Source organism: Pan paniscus, chromosome 2 (assembly GCF_029289425.2).
Source record: "Pan paniscus chromosome 2, NHGRI_mPanPan1-v2.0_pri, whole genome shotgun sequence".
NCBI classification, from domain to species: Eukaryota; Metazoa; Chordata; class Mammalia; order Primates; family Hominidae; genus Pan; species Pan paniscus.
In genome coordinates this window covers 10,841,828-10,866,850 of record NC_085926.1, presented here as the reverse complement: position 1 = coordinate 10,866,850, position 25,023 = coordinate 10,841,828, and the positions used below count along the sequence as shown (strand labels likewise).

The 25,023-nt window shown below is 46.8% G+C and overlaps 1 protein-coding gene across 2 annotated transcripts in view; it reads right to left on the bottom strand.

The window, feature by feature from the left end:
- The window catches only part of SLC6A11 (solute carrier family 6 member 11), a 124,884-nt gene that overhangs the window by 71,547 nt on the left and 28,314 nt on the right, over window positions 1–25,023 (bottom strand). The window lies entirely within an intron of this gene.

The window sequence follows — 25,023 nt, the reverse complement described above, 5'->3', positions numbered from 1 at the left end:
ATCTTAAAGGTCTGGAAGCCGAGGCTCAGAGTGGTCCATTTAAAATGTCTGTCTCGCTACAGAAGCCACCCTCTTAGCCTCATAAACCACACTGTCTGCCCAGATGTTGCTGAGAGGATGAATTGCCCCGTCCTCCCTGAGCCCCATCCCACATTCATCACCCCTGTCATTCCCGCATCCTCCCAGCACCTAAAGCTGCTCTCCATCAGCAATTTTCTTGCCTTGTAAGTTTAAGATTTTTACAATATAAGGGTTTGGTCTTTTATTTTCCCTGCTGCATCCACAGCACCCAGGACAGTGATAGCGTATAAGGTGTGCTCAATACATATTTGTTGGACAGTGGAACAAAGAAGCAGGCTGAGATCTGGAACTCTAAGGTTACAATGCAGGTCATTAGGAACACTGCTTTGTGCTGCATCCATATGTGATGCTGGGTCCACATAAAAGGGGATTCAGAAAATTGAATCAGATTTTCAGAGGCATATTTATAAACAAGGACATCACAAAGGATTTGGCTTTAAAAGACAGACCAGATCATATACAGAGGGCAGGACAGCTCAGGTGCAAGGTGCTTCCTGGCAAAGTGTCCCTTTCAAGATGTCTGAGGCCCTAGAATTTGTCTGGAAGAGGCAAGAGGCCACAGCAGGGTTCAGGCATTATGCTGAACTATGCAGCATTTGGTGATGGGCCTAATAAGGTCTCTGACAAGGTACCATCAAGCCTGGCTGTTCCTGGCCACTGCCAGTAGTGGCCCAGACCCAGAAGGGTAGGCGTGGAGAAAGGAGGGTCTAATCTGTCAGAACCCTCAGTCCATGAAAGGAGGCATCACTGCCCAAAACACACCCCTTGGTTAAGAGTTTTCACTATTGTTTAATTTCCTTTTCACAGGTCAAGGCTTTTTGAATATAAAGGTTAGCACAATTGGTGGTAATTATACTGTATCCTGTTTTAATTGACGCTAATTGCTCATTTACATCCCAATACTGGGATTGTGGGGTGGTTTTCCCCCTACGCCCAGGACACGGCCATTTATTTCAGAGCAAGGAGATTGTCTGATCATTTGGAATGCCACAAACATTGTAGAAGGGCCACCCCACCCTAAGTTTTCCAGGATAATGGAGTCAATTGGAAAGCCAAGTCTTGTTCAAAAGGCATCCAAAAAAGCAGGGCAATGTGGGGCAAGAACCTAGGACCACAAAATGAGAAGATCCAATGTGCTGGGCAGCTGGAGCCAGTTCCATACCCTCTCTGGGCTGGCATTTACCATCTACGAAGAGGCAAGGATAGACTAATCCAAACTTCAATCATTCATAGCATCTTCCCAGTATTTTTTTGCCATATACACATAGCACCTTTGTATTATTTACTTAATATTATCTATATATTAGTACACTCTTTTATATTAAACAAATATACATAATGAGAAAACTGTGAATTACCACCATAAACAGAAAACTATGATCTCTTACTGCAAATGGAAAGTAACTACAAAAATAAATGTGACGAAAATAAAATGTGATTAAATTCTAGCCAAAGGCTCTGAGTCTGAGCTGTGTTCTGTCTTTGTTCAAAAGCAGGAGAAGCAAGTTCTAGAGAGGTGCTAAAGATAAACCAGCACCTCAGCATACCTTTCACCTTAAGGGACATGAAAAAGGAAGAGCTGTCTCACTTCGTAATTGGATGCTCTGCAGTCTGGGTTCATGGATTATCACTGAAATCATCCCGTGGACCACGAGTGGAAAGAACTCTTTCTGGATCTGTGGGAAAGGACCAGATGGATGGTTTCTGAGGTCCTTCCTTGCTCTCTCAGTCAGCCACAAAGGACCAGGACTCCTTGGAGCTATCCAGGGTCCTGACACGGATTTGGGTTGAACCTTCTGTGAACCTGATACCCAGAGCCTTGGAAAATGCTGCTATTAACTGAACACCTACTGGGTGCCAGAAATATCTCATACAGTATCTCTAACTAATTTTCACACCACTTGAGTAGGTTCTTTCCCCACTTTGCAGACAAAAATTCCTCCGAGCCTAGGCAGACAAAAATCTCTCCAAGCCTAGGGAATTCTAGGTCACAGAGCTGGAAGTGCTCAGAAGTCTGCTCTCTCCAGCACACATGCTGCACTCTGCCACACGTGTGGCCAGGTGCTGCCATCTTGTCGTCTCCTCTGGCTGTTTTTAACCTCAAGTGTTCAGCTTGCCTGACATCTGGCAGCAACTCATAATCCATCGCCCACTCTCCCAGCCAGAGGACACTGTGCAGTCCCGCCTCTCCCCTGCATCCCCTTCCAGCCAGTCTCGCTTCTATCTCTCAGGTGCATCTGCCCATCCCATACGGCCAGAAAGCATGGCACTGAACATCCAATCCCTAGACAATCACTCTTTTAAATATTAACTGATTTTTCTCCCCTTTGGTTTTTTAGAGACCACTACCTGCATTCCCAGGAAAGAACATTAAAGCAGTCAACTAACAGTCTGGCATAACTCCCACAAAGATACTATTTATCTTTGGGAATAAAATGCAAGAGAATGCATATCTAAAGAAGGAAGGCCACCCTGGACACATCTGGCCTCCTCACAATTTTTGCCACTGTTGGAGGTGTTGTTCTAGAACATTCTAACAGAAATAGTAAATGTAGGGGAAAACTTTCTGTTTTAAGCAACCAAATTCTAAATAGGTAGAGTCATGTTTTCACAAGAAAACAGTGGCATTTCTTCAAGGGGGTAATGGTATTTTAACAATGCAGTGGTATTTCCATGAAGAGCTAAAGTTATAATTTTTGTACAAGTGCAAGTGGTGTATCATTAGCTGTGAAAATTAGCCCATGTGTGGGGCCTAAAATAATCTAACTAAACACTGACCCATGTGGGATCCACGTTTCAGGGCACTATCCCTGGGCTGGGTTGAGAAGGAAGAGAAGAAAGGTGTTGAGGGGCAGGACTGGAGCTGGGAACAGCCCAGCAGGTGGTCTCCATCCCACCACAGCACAGAGACCATGACTGTATTCTCCCTCTTCTGCAGTCACAAAACCCCTCATTTTCAAAAGGACCCATGGCTGCCCCAAATAAAGACATTTCCCAGCTTCCTTTGTAGGTGGGCGTGGCCATCTATGTTCTGGCCAACAAGATGGAAATGAAGGTGCCATGTACAGCATCCAGGTCATGTCCTTAAAGGGAAGGGCTGTATCCCATCCTTCCTTTCTTGCCCTTCCCATGGGCTGAAATGAAAACAGTCTTGGGCCATCTTAGGCCATGTAAATGAGGGCAACACCCTAAGGAAAGCAAAGCAACAGAACAGAAGGAGTCTGGGTCCCTGAAACCAGGCAGCTCACACCCATGCTGTTATGGGAGAGAGAAATAAACTATCCTGTTTATGCTTCTGTTCTCTGAGGTCTCCATTATAAGGAGTCAAACATGGAAGCTAAATATCTAACCACCAATTGCCTCTGTGATCTTGGGTGGGTCCTGTTGCTGTTTTGTTGTTTTTCACCAAATGGAGGCACTAGCCCAAATGATCCACACTGTTTCCTTCTACTCAGACAGGAAGAGAAGATTCTGAGGACAACCCAGGACCTGAAGGTGGACCCTTAAGAGTGACCATCCTTCTACACCTGGAGTCAACCAGGAACAGCAATAAATGGAATCAGGAAGTCTTCAGAAAGTTTTGTCTTGTAAAGAGCAGTTAGAACAGCTTTACCAAAGATATCACCATGTCTTGGGAAGCCACAGGGTTTTTTGTTTTTGTTTTTGAGATAGAATCTCACTCTGTAGCCAGGCTGGAGTGCAGTGGTGTGATCTCGGCTCACTGCAGCCTCCACCTCCTGGATTCAAGCGATTCTCCTGCTTCAGCCTCCCAAGTAGCTGGGACTACAGGTGCATGCTACCACACCCAGCTAATTTTTTGTATTTTTAGTAGAGACGGGGTTTCACCGTGTTAGCCGGGATGGTCTTGATCTCCTGACCTTGTGATCTGCCCACCTCGACCTCCCAAAGTGCTGGGATTACAGGTGTGAGCCACTGTGCCTGGCCACCACAGTTTTAGCCTTCTCTGCCAGTTTAAAATGGGCCTGACAGGATGGCCAAATTTGGCATGGGCCCCATCACCAAGCACAAGGCGCATGCATGGGCTTGGCGGTCCATGAGACCTTCCTAAGCTTCCATCTTCTGTGTGAAATGAGGATAATGCCTATTTCAAATGATGTCGTGAGGATTGGTTAGAGATCACTCTGCAAAGCATCTGACATGAAGACAGCTCAATAATTAGAAAGATTGTGACTGCCTTTACTCACCATCACTGTGCAATAAGCAATGCCTCTCCAACCCAGTGAGCGAGTGGCCTTGGCTGGCAGAGAACAACATATCTGAGGGTTCAAGACCACAGACAAAGAGGCAGGAATCAGCTCTGTCTCAGCTGTGAGGGGCACTGGGAAATGGCTCTTGACAATCCTTATGGATCTTCTCCCTGATAGATGGGGGCAGCAGTGGAAGGCTGGTGTTAAGAGGTGATAATCCATTGGCTGGGAAAATCTGAGTGAATAGAACCCAGAGATAAGAAAGACCTCTGGACAGAGGAGAAGCACACACATCTGTTTGGAGGAGCTGCAGCAGCCAGACTCAAATTAAGGACAGAGGGAATCAGCCAGAGTGGCCACTATGGATAAGAATCCTCTCTGAAGTCCTAACTGTGGCGGCCGATGGGCCAGGGTGCAGACAGTGCCTAGAAGGAAGGGAAAAAATTGTATCTGGATGAAACCAAATAAGATCATACTTCAATTTAAAAGGACAGAAGGAAATCAAAGCTGAGTTGAAGGGAAGCAGGGGACCCAAGTGCACCATCACAGACACACGCAACAGGGAGGAAGACTGCACTGTAAAGAGGGATGCCAGGCTTTCAAGAGTAGCCAAGGTCAACGAGTATCTCCAACCTTTGGGATGTGCCAGGAACCTGGTGAGGAAGGAGCTTGGGGGCTCTCCACTGAGGGGTACATGGTTGCTAGGGGCTCACGTGCAGTTATTGGGGGGAAAGTTGCTGAGACTTCTCAGATACTGACAGGAAAATGCCCCTCCAAACCCTGAGAGGTCACAAGGGAGGGGTGTTTTCCTGTCAGGCATCATCGGGGCTGGGGTAAGAAATCTAACATCTAAGAGCTTAGGGAATAGTGTCACTCTTTCTTCTCACTGAGGGCTGAGAACATAAAGATCACCTACACCCATGGCTCATTCCAGTCCTGAGAGTCCAAGACTGTATTATTTGGTAATGAGAGACATCCTAGTTGGACACAGAGGGCTCAAGAGGGAAAAATGCTTCACTTGGGAGAAATGGAGGATCAGAAGATAGCTAATAATAATAGGACTGACATTTATCATTTCCTTGATGTGCCTTATTCTTACATTATCCAATTCTAGAAGACAGAAAATATTATTCCCATTTCACAGAGATGGACACTGAAGCACCCAGAAGTTGTGCATTTGACCTATGATTCCAAAGCTAGATAAAGGCAGGATTCAAGCTCAGAGCCATTCAACTCCAAAGCCCCAAACGGACCCCTTGGGAGTTTGAGTTCCCCTATGAGCCAACTACATTCATCTCACACCATGTCCTCCTGTGTCCCCTGAACAAACCCTGCACTTCCCTGCCTGCAAACCTTTGCTTTCATGTCACCCTTCACCTGAGTGGGACAGTGGAGATGAGGAAAGGAAGGTCCTTTCCTCTTCTCTACCTATGAAAATCTTGCTGACCTTCAAGACCAGTTCAATGACCATGTCTTCTAGGACTCAGTAAGAGGCCATCCAGGCAGAACAAAACACTCCTGTCACAGCCTGCAACACACTGAGCAATGTGGCATACAGATACGGGGAGCCACCTTGGCTTCAGAGAATCAAAGTTCACATCCAGCCTCTGGCACTCTGTGTGCATGTGGCTGACTTTTGGCAAGCTATTATCTTTCTAGGTCTTGATATTCTCTTCTGTAAAATGGAGATAGCAATGTAGCAGATGAACTCAATCCCTTTAAGCCTCAGGCTCTTAATCTGTGAATCATAGACCATAGTTCCCACCTCTCTTGGTAGATGTAAGGATTAAATGAGCCCATGTCTACACAGCACCAGGTACAGTGACCTGACACATCAGCCCTCAGGAGACAGTAGCTTCCCTTCCTCCTTCTACTTAGCCCTTATTTCATTCTGCCTTGTAATACGGTCAGCTGTTCACAGACCTGGCTTTCTCTTTACTTGGTATCTACTCAAAGGCAAGGGCTTTATTCATCTCTACAGGCTCTGAAACACTTCCTGGGAAGACCTACATGGACTGCAAATAGTTGGTGAATGAATAAATTCAGACCTCAATAACACGGTAAGAACAAACAGAACATAACAGGACATAACCCCATATGTCTGCAATAGGCTCTGGTGTGAACAGTCCATGTTCTCATTTCAGCCTCTCCATCTGAGAGTAAAATACTCGCAGTTGAATTCCATTCATATCCATCCACTGAGCCCACAGTGTGCCAGGCCCTGTGCTGGATTCTGAGAGCATGCTGATGAATGACCTGGGTCCCTGCCCTCAAGGGTGTGTGAGCTAACCCTAGAACAGATGTATATGACTGACAGTTCATAGGATGGCAGCAGAGGGCCTCAGGCATATGCACAGTGGTGTGAGCAGCTTGGCTGGCAGTGGTGTGCCAGAGAGCACCTCCTGGAGCTAAACTTTGAAGGAGGCACAGCATGTTCCCATTGCTCCAGAGTACTGATCTAGAATGTGCTACATGAAGAAAGTCCTTAAAGCAAGAAGAACCCAGGACACAAAGCAGGCAGAGTTCTCCAGGTTGGGAAAAATCACCTCCAAGGAAAGACACAAGCACTGTATGCAACGGTGACAAGATACTTAAATAGCAACCATGCTCATTAAGAAGGCTGAGCCCAATTTAAATCCCTGTCCACAGGATATCTAAAATTCACTGGATGAAGGAGTCTAGTGTTTAAGCCTATTTCATGGTGAATTAAGGTTAGCTAGGGAGTCAATGCTACTGATTTTTACGTAGCTCTACCATAAAGACCATGAAAAGAAAACAAACCCAAAATGAAAACAAGCCCAAGCAACATAAACATTCCAACAGTGCCCAGCCAAGCTTACACTGGTATTAGGAGTTGTTATTTACTGCCTGGAAAACATACTCGGAACCTTGGCTAATAATGATTTAAACCCCATCCATCTCTCTTAGACTAGAAGGCTGGTGTCACCATGGCGACCAAGGGCACCATTAAACTACAAGTTCCCCAGGCAAGGATGTGCCAGTGGGGGGACACTGCCAGATGAGAAGCACCACCCCATGTCCTCTTACTCCCTTAAACACACTTGGGATGGAGTTGTGGAGAGGAGGGATCCCATACTCAGGGGCCGCATTTGGAGCCAGAAAGAGCAAGGTGCTGCCTTGTTCCTGCAAGAATCCCCTGTTCTGAAAGGCAGACTCTCCTCCCATCCATCCAATTGGTCAAGGACTCTGGGCTCTCCTGGGCCCTTCCTCAGGGATCCTGAGCAACATGGATCCCTCCCAGCTAACCCATGATGGTTGCAACATGCTCCTTTCAAAACTGCTTCATTTCTTGGAAGAAGAATCAATGCTCACCTCTTGTTCTCACCTCACTTGAAAGCTGTCTATCCTCTTTCTTTCATTTCTCTACTTGGCAGCCATCCCACAGGACACCAGGGTCCCCCAGGGACTATTAAAATAGTCCAACCTAATGGCTTCTTCACGCTTGCTCATCTCCTATCTTTGCAGCTTTAAAACTTTCCTTCATTGGACTTTTCTAGTTTTCTGCTTCCTTTCTCCATGATTTTTTTAAGACTCTTTCACAGATTCATTACTTCCGGCTTTTTTTTGTTTGTTTGTTTTTGTTTTTGAGACAGGGTCTCACTCTATTGCCCAGGCTAGAGTGCAGTGGTGCAATCACTGCTTGCTGCAGTCTTGACTTCCTGGGCTCAAGTGATCCTCCCACCTCAGCCTCCAAAGTAGCTAGGACTACAGGTGTTCACCACCATGCCCAGCTAATTTTTTAAATTATTTGTAGACATGGGGTCTTGCTATGTTGCCCAGACTGGTCTTGAACTCTTGGGCTCAAGCAAGCCTCCCACCTTGGCCTCCCAAAATGTTGAGATTACAGGCTTAAGCCACCGTGCCCGGCCTCTTCATGCATTCTTTCAATCAATTAATCAAATAACCAATCAATCAATCACCTTCAATTAGCATCTGTTATCTGCCAGCTACTGTGTTAGGCATAGGAACAAGTCCTGCCTCACAGGTAGCTCTCAAAGGAAGCTGCTCTCTACAGATTTCCAAACTGCTTCCCAGAAGTGGGGCCTCACCCGGATCCTATTCTCTAAACACTCTCCTGGGTTTTCTTTCCTATTCCTATGGGTTTAGGAGCCACCAAGGTACTGATGCTCTTTAATCCTCCTCACACAGTGGTATCTCTTGAATTTAAGACCCATATTTTCAACCCTCTTATGTATATGTCTACCTGGATTTCCTATGAAGACCTACAATTCTACATACTCAACACCAAAATTATTACTGTCTCCTCCAAATCTGTTCCTCCTTCTGTGTCCCCCTTTTAGATAATGGTGTCATCCAAGCTACAACCTCCATGTGTCTTCTTTGATTTCAGCCTCCCTGCTTCCCCCTCTTCAAGGATAAGCCCTTTGACAGGGAGGAATGCATAAGCTGGCTCCACTTCCCGGAAGTTCCAGCACGCCATGGAAGCTGCTGTTACCCAGTATGGCCAGTTCCAATGGACATGCCCAGCCCAGCACACATCTTACAACCCTCGCCCTCCTTCTCCCGCCTTGAAGCCTCATTAGCCTGGATTTTCCCTTCTTCTCAGGGAACCCTTCAGCTTCCTCTTCCTCTCAGCCCCTTACATGTTGGTGTCCCCCAAGTCCCATCTTCACTCCTGTGCTCTTCTCTCTTGCATTCTCTTCCTGGCTGTCCCACTTTTTCTCAGAGCTTCAATTCCATCAATTCTAAGAAACATGTTTTAAAAATGGTTCACCTTATTATCTCTGAAATCAGGATGGCTCCCACATGGCAGCTGCAATGTAGTTTCCACTGCCAGAATGGAAGGGACCAAGGGTATAGCTGTTCCTATTTCATCACTATAGCTGAGCTAAGGGTTTTGTTGGATAAAATATTTTAAATTAATTTAGTCAATTGCTATGTGAGATTTAGAATGTCTTTTAAAAAGATTACACTATGTCTCTGTAGAAAGGCACAGAAATAGGGATAAATTTTGATACTGTAAAGAAAATAGAAATCATTGGTGAGATGATCACACTTCCATATTTTCTTGCAAAGAAACAGCCAATTACTTTATGGATCCAAGAAAAGAAGATATCCCCAAGTAAATGAAGCTATGTTACATTCTGTTACCACAATACACACAAACTGATTGCCAAAAAATACCCCAGAAAACACACCTGAGGTCAGAAGAATCTGCCAATTCCTTTGGAAGAAACTTCAAAGCAACAGTAGAGTCTGGTGTGACTATTCCATGTGTCACACAGGAATAATGTTAAAGCAGTGGATAGTAGATTAATTGGAAGTGTTTATACTTCTGGTAAATGTTCTTAATTGAAAGCATTATGTACCTTCTGGTACATAAAATAATGATGTAACTTAGATTAGACAAAATATGGCATATTAGAGGTTTCTCATTTTGGGAAAACACAGGTCCCTTAAAAATAAGACGATATCTACAGACCCTCACCCTAGAAAAAAGTACATATCACACAATCTCAGAATTTTTATACAATTCCAAGGAGCTCATGGATACCTTGAAACATCCACAGGCTCCAGGAAAAGAAATCCTAACATACATGCTAACGATTCCACTGCACACATCTCTCACCTGAGCTCAGACATACCTGTCTGCTACCCAAACATCTCTACTTGCAGAGTCACAGACATTGCAGAGTCACAGACATTAATGGATCTACTTGCAGAGTCACAGACATTAATGGGTCCCCAAAGAATGGTCTCCCTCAACTCCAGCCAAAACACTGCCTCCTACCATATTTCTCCATTTTGCCTACCAGCACCAATGAGCACTGGACACTCAAGCCAGAAAGCTGGGCTTCATCTTGGGCTGCTGTGTCTCCTTTACCCTCTACATTGGGTCACAGAGGGCTGACTCATACTCTTGCTTATTTCACAAATTCTTCCTCCCTCTCCACCTCAAAGTTGTCACTATCTCCTACCCAAACTACTTAATGGCATGTGTTCTGGTCTCAGCCCCCTCCTATTCATTCCACATGCCACATTTTATGGTGGCCTTTTTATAAAGCTTGGTCATAGAATCCCCTGGCTTTAAGCCTTTTGGTGCCTCTCCATTGCTCTCAATTTCTTACTAGGCTTGTCTACAATCCCTTCATAAGCTGATCTCTACCTACCAATCCAGCCTGTTTCTCTTCATATACCCTCGAGGGCTGCCCATTCTGGGCATAAAGAACTTGTTCCATTCCTTTCCAGAGCCATGTTCTCTCTCTCTCTCTGGACAATCCCACATGCTGCACAGGACCAAGTCTTAGATATTTGCCTTTATGTCTCCTTGACTTACCAGAATACCTAAAACCCAGTAGGTGTTTAATAAGTGCATGTTGAATTAATTTGAAGGCACATAGCTCCGTAAAACAATAACTCAGTATTAAATGCCATAGTGAGACAGAAAAACAGAGGGGCTTCCAGTCCCAGCTCTGTGACCTTGAGCAGGTTACTGTACCTCGCTAAGCCTCAGTGTGCCCACCTACAAAGTGGAAACAAAAATACCTACTTCAAAGAATTATTGTGAAGATTAAATGACATAACATAAGTTAATGATTGCAACAAGAGCAGTACATCCTCTAAGGGGCAACCTGGAGACATGTAGAGGCATTTCGAGTCATCATAAAGATGGAGGTGATGCATTTGATGGCCAATAACTAGAGATGCTGGGAATCCTACAGTGTGGGGGACCATCCTCACACAGCAAAAAACTCTCCTGCTTCTCAAGATTTCTGCATGTTCCACTTCCTGTGGGGTGGGGAGGAGCTGTTTATAATTATTCGAGTGAGAAGCTAACTCTGTTTTACATATATCCTCGAAGATTTTTTTAACCTCATTTTAATATAGACTGAATTTTCCAGAAATGCAATTACCATGTAAATTGAGGAAAGGCTGTCTCTTTAATTCAGTACTTTACCAAGCATTGTTCATCATTTCAGAAAATCATGTCACTAATGGCTGTACTGTCCGTGGAATGTGAGTGATTGACACAACCACCCTTTTATTAGTCACTATTCCAGCTATTGCATTCGTGGTGATTCTATAATAACATATGTGGCTAGTTCTTATTTAAAAATGTAAAACATGGAGAAAAAGTATAGACAATATTCAGTGGTGCATCGGCTCTCTTGTCTCACATCCATATGTATTTCTTACAAGCTGGTGCCAGCACCTGACTACTTCATTATGTTTTCTTGTGTGCTCGAGCATTTACATATTGAAATACATGCTGTTTTATTTATAATTTGCTCTCTTTTTGCTTTTCCTTTATAATATAGCTAGGGCATCATATCAATTTTCTTGAACTTATCTGTGCAGGCAGATTATTTATGAGTTGCATTTCAGGGTGACAAAAGCCATGTTACAAAATCCTTGTCACAAACAAGGGGTGCAGGGTCTGTGAGTGGCTTGTAAAAGCCCTGGCACCAAGGCTGGCATAGGGTAAGCATTTGTTTCCTGGGTGTTGGTACTATTATTATCAATATACTGAGCCAATCACAATTATGACACAACTTAATTGTGATTCAGGATAAGGCTCTTCTCTGGCTTCAGCCGAGTGAATTATCGTCTGCTCCAATGTTCTCACTGGGGGTTCTAGTTCATTACACATCAGGGGTTGTCAAACAGGAAAGAAGACAGCTGCTACCCAGCACAGAGCACAATGTGAGGCCTGTTGGTGCCACCTCCACTTTCCCAAAACACACCCCCTACTCAGGAACATCAATGGCTCCCCACTGCCCATGGGACCTTCCTCTGATAATTATGCTTCCCCTACTCTGAAGTCTGGCCCAGCCTATGGCTTCCCAACCCCTATAGCCATCCTTGGCTCTCCCTTTCCACACCACTCCTCCAATGTGAGGTCCAGTTCTAGCCCCTCCCCTTGCTCAAAGTGATGCTGAAATCACACCTCTTCCAGGAGGCCTTTCCAGACCACCCCAGGCCACTATAACCTCCTTATCCAAACTCGGTACCAACACAGACTGTGCCAGGATTTGACAACACTTACTCCAGAATCATGTTGATTATCTTCAGGTGAATGAATCCAATCTTAATTCCCCATTAAATAGAGAGCACTTTGAAGTTGGAGCATGGATTTGTAAAAACTGCAAGCAATAATGATGAGACTAACATTGGGGTGTTCCCTGTATGCAAGCATGGGGGAGTATTTCCACACATCGCCTCACTTGAGCCTTATAACAACCCGTGAGGTGGGGGTTTCTCAGTGCCCCCAGGTAAAGCTGAGGAAACAGCTCAGAGGAAAAGAAGGCCTGTGCCCAACGTCACCGTGGAAACAGAGCAACCATTCAGACCGGGGCCTGCCTGGTTCCAGAGGTGGTGGAGCCCATGGGCTCTGCTCTCTTCCACCCATCCATTTTCAAATTACCCAGCCCACCACGGGTACCCGGCACATCATAAGCACTTGGTCTGGTGGGTGGGTGAATGTTTGCCAAGGCAAGGAGGGAGGGCCAATGCTTGTTGAGGACTCTGTGGGTACCAGGGGGAAACGCACCAGTTTTGGGTTCTACCTTGGTAGACCTGGGTTTAAATCCTGACTCCTCCACCAGCTGTGTGACCCTGTGCACATAACTTACCTCTCTGGGCCTCAATATCTTCATTTGTAAAGTGGATTTGCCAACACTCGCCTGACAGTCTGTTGTGAAGGTTAAGTTAAATCATGAAAGTGGAGGGCCCAGGCCAAAGTCCAGCATGTGGCAGGTGCTCTGCAAACGATGTGCCTCAGCTCAGCAGGAAGGACCTGGGTCCGTCTGACTGCACTGCTTTTGGGACTTGCTCTTCCCATCATTTCCCTGCTTCCGTCTCAACCTGCAGTCTCCCTCCATTTGCTCCTGGTTATCAGACAAGGGTTTCACACCTAGAGTTGCACACTCAGAATCACACACAATTTCTATCAATCCTTTCTCGATTGTCACTCCTCTTCCCCAAGAGAAGTTTTCCCTCTGCTCTTCCCTTAGCCACCTCCAGGGGTGAGGGAGAAGAGCAATTGGTTGAGTGACTGCCACGAAATGCTAGCATTTTCACCCCAATCAATCAAATGGGTCCTAGCACATGACAGGCATCACAGACTTGCTGGCTGATGGAATCAATCAACAAGTGACCACTCATAGCACATCCCATGCGGCTCACACTAGGAATAAAAAAATACATGCTCTAAGAGTCCCTGGCATGCAATGGGTTCCCAATCAACATAGGCAAATAGGAAGGAAAACCGAAGAGAGGAAAGAGGGAAAAGGGAAGGAGGTTAGCTTTCTGGTCATTGTATACATGGTTTCTTTTCCCTGGAATCCCCTATTTCTCCTGCTTCCGGGAAATTAACAACTATCCACATTTCACCCCTCAGCTTAATGCCACTGGCTCCCCAGGGTCACGTTTATCTTTACCACAGGGAGATTTTGTAACTGTCTGTTTACTAGTCTGACTCACACTCCAGCCTGTAATCTTGTTTAGAGTTGATACCTGCAGTGCCTGGCACAGGACATGGTACACAGGACAGCCTTAATATTTGTCTTATGGAGTAAGAAATCTCCCTGGACCCACAAGCTTGACAGAGACACAAGAGGCAAACAGGGATGCTCAGCTGGATGCTGCTGCTGATAAGAGCTATGGCAGGAGTGAGGAGACAGCCAAGAAGGATGAGGGTGGGAGAAGTCAGGGAAGGCTTCCTGCAGGAGTAGAAGACAGCAGGGTGTGGCAGAAACAAAAGGGATGAAGAAGTAAGGGATGGAGAATCTGGGTCTGTACAGTATTCTAGAGGCAGAAAGTTGCTCCGGATTCATTATCATAGTTCTGCCACTAAAAATTGATCTCAAGCCCATTACTTAAACCTTTAGAGCCTCAGTTTTTCACATCTGTAAAATGGGGTGATTAGTATCTACTCCACAGGATGCTTGTATCAGCAGGAGATATTTTACTTAGCTAATTGTCACCTGTGTGTTCTCAAGCATATCACAGCCTCATTAGTAAAGTTAGAGGACTGAATTTGCTGATTAGCCCTCTGTCTATCCATCCACATAGCTATTCACTGCCCCCCTACCCATCTCCCAATTCCCTACCTATCTACCTACCTGCCTACTCGCCCACCCATCCACCCATCCATCTACTCACCCACCCATCCATCAACTTACCCACCCATTCACCCATCCATACATCTACTCACGCACCCATCCATCTATTCACCTATTCACCATTTTTTATTTAGGCACCTGGTTCAGCACCAGGCACTCTGTCCTTCGGGAGCTTATTTTACAATGGGACAAACATGTGTATAAACATACAGTAAAGTTATAAATATACTAAGTCTACACTACAGGAGGTAGGAAGACTGGACTGAAACAGAGAAGGACCTTGAATGCTGGACTCAGGAGTGATATTAAGGCAAGGACTCTGGAACCAGACAGATCTGCATCCGCGTCTTGGCTCTATTACTTACTGTCTCTGAGACCTCGAATGGCTTCCTTAGTCTCTCTCTGCCTTATAAAAGGCGGGAGGGGGATAACAGCATGAGACCCTGGAAGGCTGCTGGGAAAATTAACAGAGAGGATGTTGCATGGTGCTTAGCACAACGCCTGCCTGTGGCCAAGCCTCCAGCAGTGTTAGCTCTGATTACACACGTTAAGGATTAGAGGGCAACACATAAACAATGAGAGAATGTATGGTGGTGGGATTGGAGGAGACTATTCTGTCTTTTTATTTATTTATTTATTTATTTATTTATTTATTTATTTTTTGAGATGGAGTTTCACTCTTGTTGCCCAGGCTGGAGTGCAGTGGTGCGATCTCGGCTCACTGCAACCTCTGCCTCCTAGGTTCAAGTGGTTCTCCTGCCTCAGCCTCCCAAGTAGCTGGGACTACAGGCATGCACCACCATGCCTGGCTAATTTTTTGTATTTTTAACAGAGACGGGGTTTCGCCATGTTGGCTAGGCTGGTCTTGAACTCCTAACCTCAGTTGATCCGCCTGCCTCAGCCTCCCAAAGTGTTGGGATTACAGACCTGAGCGAGACTATTCCTTTGCTTAGAAATAGCTTGTTAAAAATATTGTTTGGACAATTTTTAAAAATCAGTGTCAGTGCCACAGGTGATGGGGAGTTACTGGCGGGTTCTGAGGGGAGAGCTACACAATGAAAGCCGTACAGAAGGAAGCTGAGTCTGACCACGGTACACAAGAAAGCCAGGGCCCTGGCAGGGTGCACAGTAGGGTGGCCCACTGGTGCTACCATCCAGGTGTGAGGCAGGGCATGCCTGCATGAAGGTGCTGTGCTGGCTCTGTCGCGTGCAAGGTGGCTAAGGCTACGGTCCTCAGTCATCCATCAAACATGAATCAAGGTGTTGCCGTGAAGGTATTTCATAGATGTGATCCACATCCATGGTCAGGTGACTTTATGTCCAGGAGATTATGCAGGATAACCGGGGTGGGCCTCAGTCACTCACATGAAAGGCCTATAGAGCAGAGCTGAGACTTCCCCAATGACGAAGAAGTTCTGCCTGTGAATAGCAGCTTCAGCTGTGTAGAGAGTCCCAGCCTGCCCCTTCTGATGGCCTGTCCCCACAGTCACCAATTCCTCCACTCGAGCTCTTCCTCTATATCTCCTACTGGTTTTGCGTCACTGCTTGGATGCCAACTGACATGGGTGGCAACAGGGATGGAGGGGAGGGGTGGCCTTGGCAGGTTCTCTGGAAGGGGACCCAGCTCCACATCAATCCCGACTGCACTGGGGTGAGTGGGCCATTGCCCGCAGGTGACAGCAAGCGGGGGTGCCCCTGCAGCATGCCAGCTGCGGCTTAGCCATCCAGTCCCAGGCTCATGTCATCTCTCTCTGCTACCTCAAATGCCCCTTTGAGCTTTTGCTCATCACTGTTCCTGCCACATCTGTCCAAGGCAGCTCACAGGTCCCCCTGCCTGGAGCTGCCCAGACATGCTGGCCTCGGGGTACCTTTCTCCACTGCAGCCCACCCTGGCTGCCAGGCTCACCCGACTCAATCATCCCAGCCTGGGCTTGTTCTTTCACAAGTAACAACACTCCACTGCCACTGCACGTGTCATGCTTTAACCCTGACAGAAGGGGAAACTGAGGCCCAGAGAGGTGAAGCAGCCCTGGATGGCCCATGCTAACTCACACAGTTGGCAAGTGGCGGGGCAGGGCTCCTGACTCCCAGCTCCTGCTCATTCCACTCCCCTTGGCCACCATCTGTGCTTCATCTTATCTTATTTCCCCAGTTCCTGAGAGCTAATCATTCTTTTACCGTTCCCCATAGCACCTAGCACAGAGCTAATATTCAGTAGACACAAAATAAATTCCCCACTCGTTTCTGGCTTAGTTTTCCAAAGCACCGTGCCTCATCCTGCACTGAGAGCAAAGCCACTTTGATTACTTGGTGCCTGCCAAACAGGAGGGTGGCTTCCCGTTTCCCAGGGAGACCCATGTGCATGGGGACAGTGCTGCACAGGCGCCAAGCGCCAGGAGGGGCTTGGAAGGGTTAACTGCAGCACCACTGCCAGCCCCCACCACTGGGACTCCTGGCCTTCTCCAGGCCACCAGCCACAGAACCCCCTCCCACCCAGCAATCACTGGGACTTTGGGGGGCCTTTGTGCTTTAATAAAGACGGTATTACCAAGTCGCAAAACTTCCCTCCTTTCCAAGCTTCCTTGCTGCCAGGGTTCCCGCTAAAGGTGAAGCCCTGTCATTCAAGGCCAGAGAAAGGGCTGAATCAAGATGCTGAACTCCTTTGACTTAAAGTCACAATCTACTGCTCTCCCCAAACCACAGTGGTGTGAGAAGTGCTCCCAACGGCATGGCGGCTTCGGTGTACTTGGGTTCAGGGCCCCAGGGCAGGGGCTCTCCTGTTTGGCCGCCCAGGCATTCTGCATGCATCTCATGAACGTTCTAGTTTCCTCTCTGAATGCAGACATCGGCCCTGGCCGCTGGGAGAGTCCTGCCACCAAGGCAGCTCTCCTCTTGCTTGAGACTGCAACAAAGGCCACTTGAGGGCCCAGAGACAGCGCTGCCCAGTTCCTTTCCTGGGCCTGTCCTCTGCTCTTTCACACATCCCTTCCTTTTATTTCCCCAGTCCCCCTCTACTCCTGCTTTATGCCTCATTGAGCCATTAAACACTTTATAGGGTGCTCCTGTAGAATAAGTTTTCTGTGTGGGGCTCCTGATGGCTCTCCCCGCTGGTGCTCCAGCCCACCTTGGTGGCAGTGGGGGAGGGGAGGAGCCTCCTGCAGCCCCTCTGAGAAATGCCTCCATCTGCAGATCCAAGACCTGCTGGCTTACCCCACGGTAAGCAGCAGGTGCCCTCACCTGCAAAAACTGTCCCCTGCCCAGTGGCCAAGGGCCCCTCCCAGCTCCTCCCCGACCCTGATGGGCTCTGACAGCATCCCCCCATATCTTAAGGCTTACGCACCATGCACATTTGTTTTCTCATCTGTGAAATGGGGACGATATTCGCACCTTCTGCATAGGGTTGTTGTGAGCACTGAATGAGTTAAGGGCTTGGAGCAGGGCCTGGAGGGAAGAAGGTGCCACTCAGGCCTTGGCCTTGCAATGACCATCCTCCAGACAACACGATCTGCTTAAGAGTCCTGTGCCACCTCCAATTCCTCTACTTGTGGGTGAATGAAGGAAGGGAAAGAAAAAAATCAATTCAACGCTCTTTGCAGCTGTTTCTGTGTGAGTGTGTCTGTCTGTCTGTGTGTGTGGTTTTTTTTTTTTTTCCTTGCCTCGGTGTCCTAGAGCTTTGAAAAGAATAAAAACAGAGCCCCAAAGCAGTGAAAAGGCATGATTCTTCTTAAAATCCCAGCTAATCCTGCAGCTTCCTTTAAAGTGGCAATAGGAGGAGGCGGGGAAGGGACCAGAATTGTTGCTGCAGCACCCTCCCCTCCCAGCCACTGCTCTTGGAGACCAGGAAATGAGGGGGAAAAATCCATAAATCATCCACCAAGAGAAGGACAGAAGAAGGAACCAGGCAGTAGGGAGAGCAAGGAACAGGAGCCAGCTGGGGAGGGTGTAGGGGCAGCGTGGGGGGACACTCTGACTGTCCGCTGGGCAGGGGTGGCTGTCTGCAGAGGGCAGTGTCCAGGCCAAAGGCTGGGTCAACCACCCCTGTTCAAAAGGCAAAGGACAGCAAGGTCTCAAAATCTTATATGGAACCAGGCCCTGCAGAACAAGGATGAAACCCTGAGAGGTGTCTCTGATCTGACCAGCTCTCTCCATTCTCCTGCCACCTCCTCCCTGGTCCTATGCTAACAGGGCTCCCTGCCACAGCCCCACCACTCCCCACCAGTCCATTCACAACAAGCAGCCACAGCCAGCTTGCAGGGATGAAAATAGACCGTGCTATCCCTGCTGGAAAACCTGTAGTGGTTCTCCAACACTCTTAGAAAAAATTCGATGACGCCTGACCCCCGCCGCTTCCCTTCTGATCTCATGCCACCATCTTTCTCAATCACTGCCTTTACTTTGCCGCACGAGTTCACCAAGTCCTTCCCACTTGAGACTTCACATGTGCCACTCGCTGGCCCCATCCCATCCTTCCCATCACAGAGGCCATCCCTGACCTCTCTGAGGAGGTTACCTGCCCTCAATGCTTCCCTCTCCCAGCCCTGTACTCCCTCTCACTATACTTATGTTGCTTGTTTATTTTCCATCTTTCTACCCCATGGTAAGCCCCATGGTCTGGTTCACTCGCCATTGAAAAGAATCCCCAGCCTGGTGCCTGGCGTAGCAGGTACACAGTAAACACTTGCTGGGTGAGTGAATGAATGAGCGAGCAAATGAGCAACCTCTCTAGCAAGTGAACATGTGGACATGGGAAATATCCCATTTGGGACTGGAAGGCTGGAGTGAAATTTTTAAGGATCCTTTAGAAAAGCTCTCTACTGAAAACCATCATGTTGCTTTTTAATATTTGAAATAGCTCATACCTTGGGTGATAGCAATTTACTTATTAGCTTCTTGTCAAGTGAGAATTTGTTTGCATAAATTATTTTAATAAATTAGACCATCAGTCCACAAATTTTTTCTATAAAGGACCAGGTCACAGATATATTAGGTTTTATGGGTCACATAGTCTCTACTGCAATGACTCCACATTGCTTCTGTAGAAGCACAAAAACATCCAGGGATAATATATGGGTGAATGGATGTGGCTGTGTTCCATTAAAACTTTATTTACAAAAGCAAGCAGCAGACTGGATTTGGCCCTAAAACCACAGTTGGCCAATCCCTGGATTGGATTAAGGCTTACCAAAACCACAAGAGAAGGACACACAGTAATGAAAAGGGTTTTTTTTCGTTTTTGTTTTTGTTTTTTTTTTTTTTGGCTTCAACAAGTATGCACAGAGATACTAGAAAAATATCACAAAACCCTAATATTGCTGTACATGCTTTGGCCTAAGATAGAATTTACAATTTTGAATTTATGTGAAATTGTTGTTTCATAGAATATAAAGCATTTCAGTTGTATCATTCTGCATGTCTGCAATGTTTGTACAAATGGGAAATTCTAAGGGCAATTTTCATTTTCATTCTGGAAGTGCTAGGGAGCTACTGAAGGTTCAATGTTTCTTGAATATGTGCGTGGGAAACAAAAATGGAGAGGACAGGATGTTTTTGGTGTTTTTCTTTTTAAACAAATATAGACTTGGTCAATAATTGGATGAGAGGTATCCAACATGGCTGAGTGGTTTCAGGCCCAGGAGACCAGGAGAAGGAGCTGGTGACAGGGATGGGCAAGATGGATTCAGTTGATGAAAAAAAACAATGACATAGGAAAATCACAAAGACGTCTCTACTTTCTGGTCACTTAATTTCAATTATCCCCATTCCAATTATCCAAAGTGAAACTTTGTATCATCCAGAAGATACTGTCTGGAAGTTTCCTCCTGAAGAAAGCAAGCACTTTAGAATCCTATGTTTTCTCAGGACTTAATATACAATTGAGAAAGGCTTTTTTTTCCATAGGAGATTTCTGAAATTTCCAATAGTGTCTAGAGTGAGGGAAAATATCTATGAAGAACTAAAACTGCAGCTATTTTACTGGAACGGGGAGATAAACTGCTTAATGAGCACCTACTGTGAGCTCAGAACTATGATCAATGCATTTGTGTTCAATCTGCACAGTAACTCCAAGCTGGAGATACAGAACAGATGAAGACTGGGCTGAAGGAAGGCAGCCTGGGTCTGAATTCCAGCTTAGCTCCTTCCAAGTGGGTAGCTTTGGACAAATCTTGCAACCTCCCTGGGCCTTATTTGTAAAATAAATTTGGTCCTCAAAACCAAGATGCCTCCCAACTCTGACAGGCTACATTCTAATATTCTGGAGCCATTCTAATATTCTCAGCCATGAGAATCCCCAAGTTTTATTGTTTAATGCTGGAGCTAATACTCAAAGTTAAACTGCTTACTTGTCTGAACCTCACCTTAGCAGGTCGCATGCTCTGCGGGGACAAGGCTGTCCAGTGTCTCTCTGGTGTATCCCCGGCACCTCCCAAGGAGCCCAAAGCACAGGGGGAATTCACTGATTCCACAAATGTCTATTAAGCAACAGTTAGTGGCAGGCATCTTGCTACCTACTGAAGCTGGGGTGTAGGGAATCTCCCTCCAGCTCAGAATAGCTGCTTCTGAGCATACAGATTGCTCATCAGACCCTGGAGTTGGGGAAAATCTCACATGCCTAGCATCAAAAGGTTGTGAGGCATACTGGGAGGTGCCCAAGGGGGTTTGTGGAGAAGAACATGTATGAATGTTGTCCCGGCAAGGAGATGCTAATGCCAGCGCTTCTGGGACTTCACCTCTGGTGTTCTTATAGCCCCATTTGGGATCAACTTATTCGTGACCTGATCTCAAATCCTCACTTAGAAAATTGCCATAGTCCCCACATGGCAGATGCAGGCCAGGTCTACTGCTGAAAGGCCAGGTCTACAGTGTCTGCCTCCCTGAACAGGTGAAATGCTCACTAAATTGACTTAAAGTTGGGGATATTGTTTTAATATTCCTTGGAGATAGGAAGGGTCTGGGGACTTTTTCTTGAATTAACGAACATTTATTATAAATGGAAATTTGTGCTGAGGCTTGAGTATGGGCAGCAAGCTGGAGCTTCAGGGAAGAGATGAAGAGGGAACACAAAGCCAGTCGCAGCTGGACAATAGCTGGGAGATGGGTTTCTTCCTACTCGAACAGCCTTGTGAAAAAGGATCTGGCTAGGGTCCCACAGGCCAGGGGCAGGGGTGACCTCTGCCCACGTGGGAAGTTTCAAATGACCTGATGTTTTATTTTTTGCTGTTTTTGTACAGAACTCCAAAAAACCTTTGGATGCTGGGCTCGTCTCCAAAGTGAAGCAAGTCATAACCAGGAACAAAAGTGCCAGATCCTCCCCTGAAAGGCTTACCTATCAATCCACGGCCTTCGGGTTTCTCTAAACTGCCAGATGTGCCCCCACAGAACCTCATCATTCATAACGAGCTGGGAAACGGGACCAGGCTCTCACTCCTGGCCTGACATTTATTCACTATGTGACCTCGGGCAAGGCTCTTCCACTCTCTGAGCCTCAGTTTCTTCATCCATAAAATAAGGGCAGAGGCAGACCAAACCATTTCCAAGGATTCTTACAGCTCCAGCAAACCGCATCCCATCCAAGACACTAATGCTGGCCTTAGGCACAGGACACATGGAGGAGAAACCCAGTCTTCAGGAAAATACTTAATTGGCTCATCTGGTTTCAGCATTTGCCTTAAAAGTACTGTTTAGAAAGAGCTGCAACCAATCATCATTGAGCACCTACTATGTGCTATCTCATTAAATACCTCTTTATAACCAGTCCCTAAGAAAATCGCCATAGTCCCCACATCGCAGATGACAGGTATGACAGTAGCCTATCCACGACATGGACTGCATGGTCCCCAATGCTGGAAGTTAATCCCAATCTTCTGCTTCCCACCGGAGGGTCCTTGAGCAAATTATTGGATCCCTCCACGCCTCAGTTTCCTCATCTCTAAAATGGAGATAATGATAGCCCCCATCTCATGGGGCTGTTCAAAGCCTAAATGGAGCAGGCATGTGAAGCACAAAGGAACCACTCATAAATATTAACCATTACTACTGATAATTATCACACTGCCATCACTACCACTTCTACCAGAGACGAGAAAAAGGAGGTTCAGGGAAGATGTGTGAAAGGACACCATTCAAAACAACACAATCTTCTACATCTTAATCGAGAGTCCAGGGAGAGGCAAGGAGGGAGTAGCCTGGGGTCAGTGTTGAGGCAGGGTCACTATGCAACTATGGCCAGGCTGCCCGCCCTCCCTTAGCCCCAGGTTCTCCACTGGTAAGGTAGAGGCAGCAGCTCCCCAGATTGTAAGGATCTGCAGCACTTGCAAGGTGCCAGGGAGTGGAAGGCAGTGGATAAGTGTTCACTCCCTTGCCTTGCCCATAAGCCTCTTGTGAAATCTCCAAGATCATAGCTGTCTGCCCTTTCTCGAACTCAGTTCCTGCATTAGAATTCTCCAACGCTCAGACTTAATCGCCCAGTCAGCAGCAAAGGGCCTCACTAAGGGACTGAGTCTTCTCCTTATGGCTAAAGCGAAACCGCACTGCTGTAGCCCACAGCCTGGGGCCTGCAGCTCAAGGCCATATGAGGTCCTGGAATAGCCCAAGCATGTCCATACACAAACCTTGTGCAGGCAACCTTTCCTGCACCCATGCACAGCCACCACCCCGCCAAGCCCCACAGGCCTCTGTGTCAACCCCCATGAGGTGGTAACCACAGCAAAAGTAGTAATAATACCAACCATGAAACTTCCTCCCTTCTCTTCACAGTTCACAAAGCACTTTCATATATTGTCTGGGTAGGGAAGAGGCTGTGTTTTACTCATCGTTAGAAACCCATTGAATAATGCTAAGTATATAGTAAATACTCAGAAACAACGACTTGAATTATCTTTATAATGAGATTTTTAAAAATTGCCACTTACTCAGCATTCACTATTACTTACTCACTCTGCTGAGCATGGACCATACTCAACTCTCCTTGCATTTCATCCTCACAACCACCCCATGTGGTGGTAAGCTCACTTATCAATCCTGTCTTACAGAAGAGGAAAGTGAGGCTCAGAGAAGTTGAGCAACAGCCCAAGGTCATACCTAGAGAGTGACAGACCTGGGGTTTGAATCCTTGCTCTTATTACCTCCAGCTTTTTTCCTGGAAGAGGCAGCAAGGAGGAGGATGGGAGACTGTGAGTGGAGTCTGAAGAAGTAGATCAATAATGACACAATTTTATAGTTGGAAAAAGAAAAATCCTATTGTCTTCATGATACAAACTACAAAAAGCAAATATAAGCAAAATCACCTTGGCTGCAGGAACATGAGAGTCTCTGCTCTACTTTCTGTGGTCCCTCTGCATCTGTGTGGCTGTTTTAAGTGCACCCTCAGCTTCCAGATAGCCCGTAGCATGGAGCACCTTGGCTTCCTTCCTGCAGATCCGCCCACCTCAAACTTTCTAGCAGTTTCTTCTTCATCCTACCCACCATTGTGGGAGCTGAGGGGAACATCTTTTGGAAAAGGGCCCAGAGTTGTTAAGTTCCTGTTTCCTTGGAGGTTTTATCTCCAGCAGCTGCCCCAGCCAAGAACTTAGAGTTTATGAGCAACTGCCTATGGGAAGGAGGCCGGCAAGGAGGGATGTGGTCAGTGCAACCCAGGCATAAGAGACGCTTCATTTCCCTCTTTTTCGTAAGAAAAAGATGAACAGCAAAATGAGGAAACCATTGGCATTGATACTCAGCCACAGGATTGGGGGTGATATGGAATGGTGGGGACTGTGGCCAACCAGAGCCCCCTGGAAGGAGATGGCAGCTGCTCAGTTCAAACACATGCCACTGTGTGGGCAGGCAAGTCCAGGGTTGCCAAATCTTACTTTCCAAGGGATGCCAGAATCAGATTTCTTTTTTCCACACGAAATCTCCTGATTTCTAAATGTTGTCAACGAATTCTTCCCCTCCCCGCCTTTTGAAAGTAAACACAGGAGTTGGACTTGGCCACAAGCCGCATGTTTCTAACCTCTGTACTGATCCTTGCAGTGCACAGCATGCTCACTCCCCAGATGTCCCCATGGTCCCCTCTACTTCCCAGCCCCTGTGCAGTAGGTGACACCGTGTCTCAGGTTCTGGCCAACAGCCTGTGAGTGGAAGAGCCACGTGTAACTCCCAGGCCATGGCAGTTAAAAGCTAGCCTCCTCCAGTTTCTCTTCCCTGGTGAGGCAGCAACCCTGGAGGCTGCATGGTACAGGTGGCACAGCAAGGCTGCAAGATGAAGCAGCTGCTCTTCCCTCCAGACTCCAGGTGAGGGAGAAATACACCCCTGAGATCTTGGGGTCTGTCAGTGGAGGCAGCCAGCATCACCTGCCCTCACACACACCTAGAACCCTGTCTTCATTACCAAAGAACCCTTGTAGTAGTTCAGCATTTCCCAGTTTTCAAAGCACTTTAACCCCCTTACCTTGTATAACTCTCAACTCAATAAGACAGACAGGGCAAGGCTTTATTATCTCATAGTCGCGTACACTGAGGCTCAGAAGATAAAACTGAACTGTCCTGAGGTGGGCGGCCAATAAGTGGTGAGGGTGGGTAGAGCTCACTCGTCCAGTGTTCCTCCCCGCTCCCAACTTAAGTGCTGGCCTCTGCAACATGAACTCCCT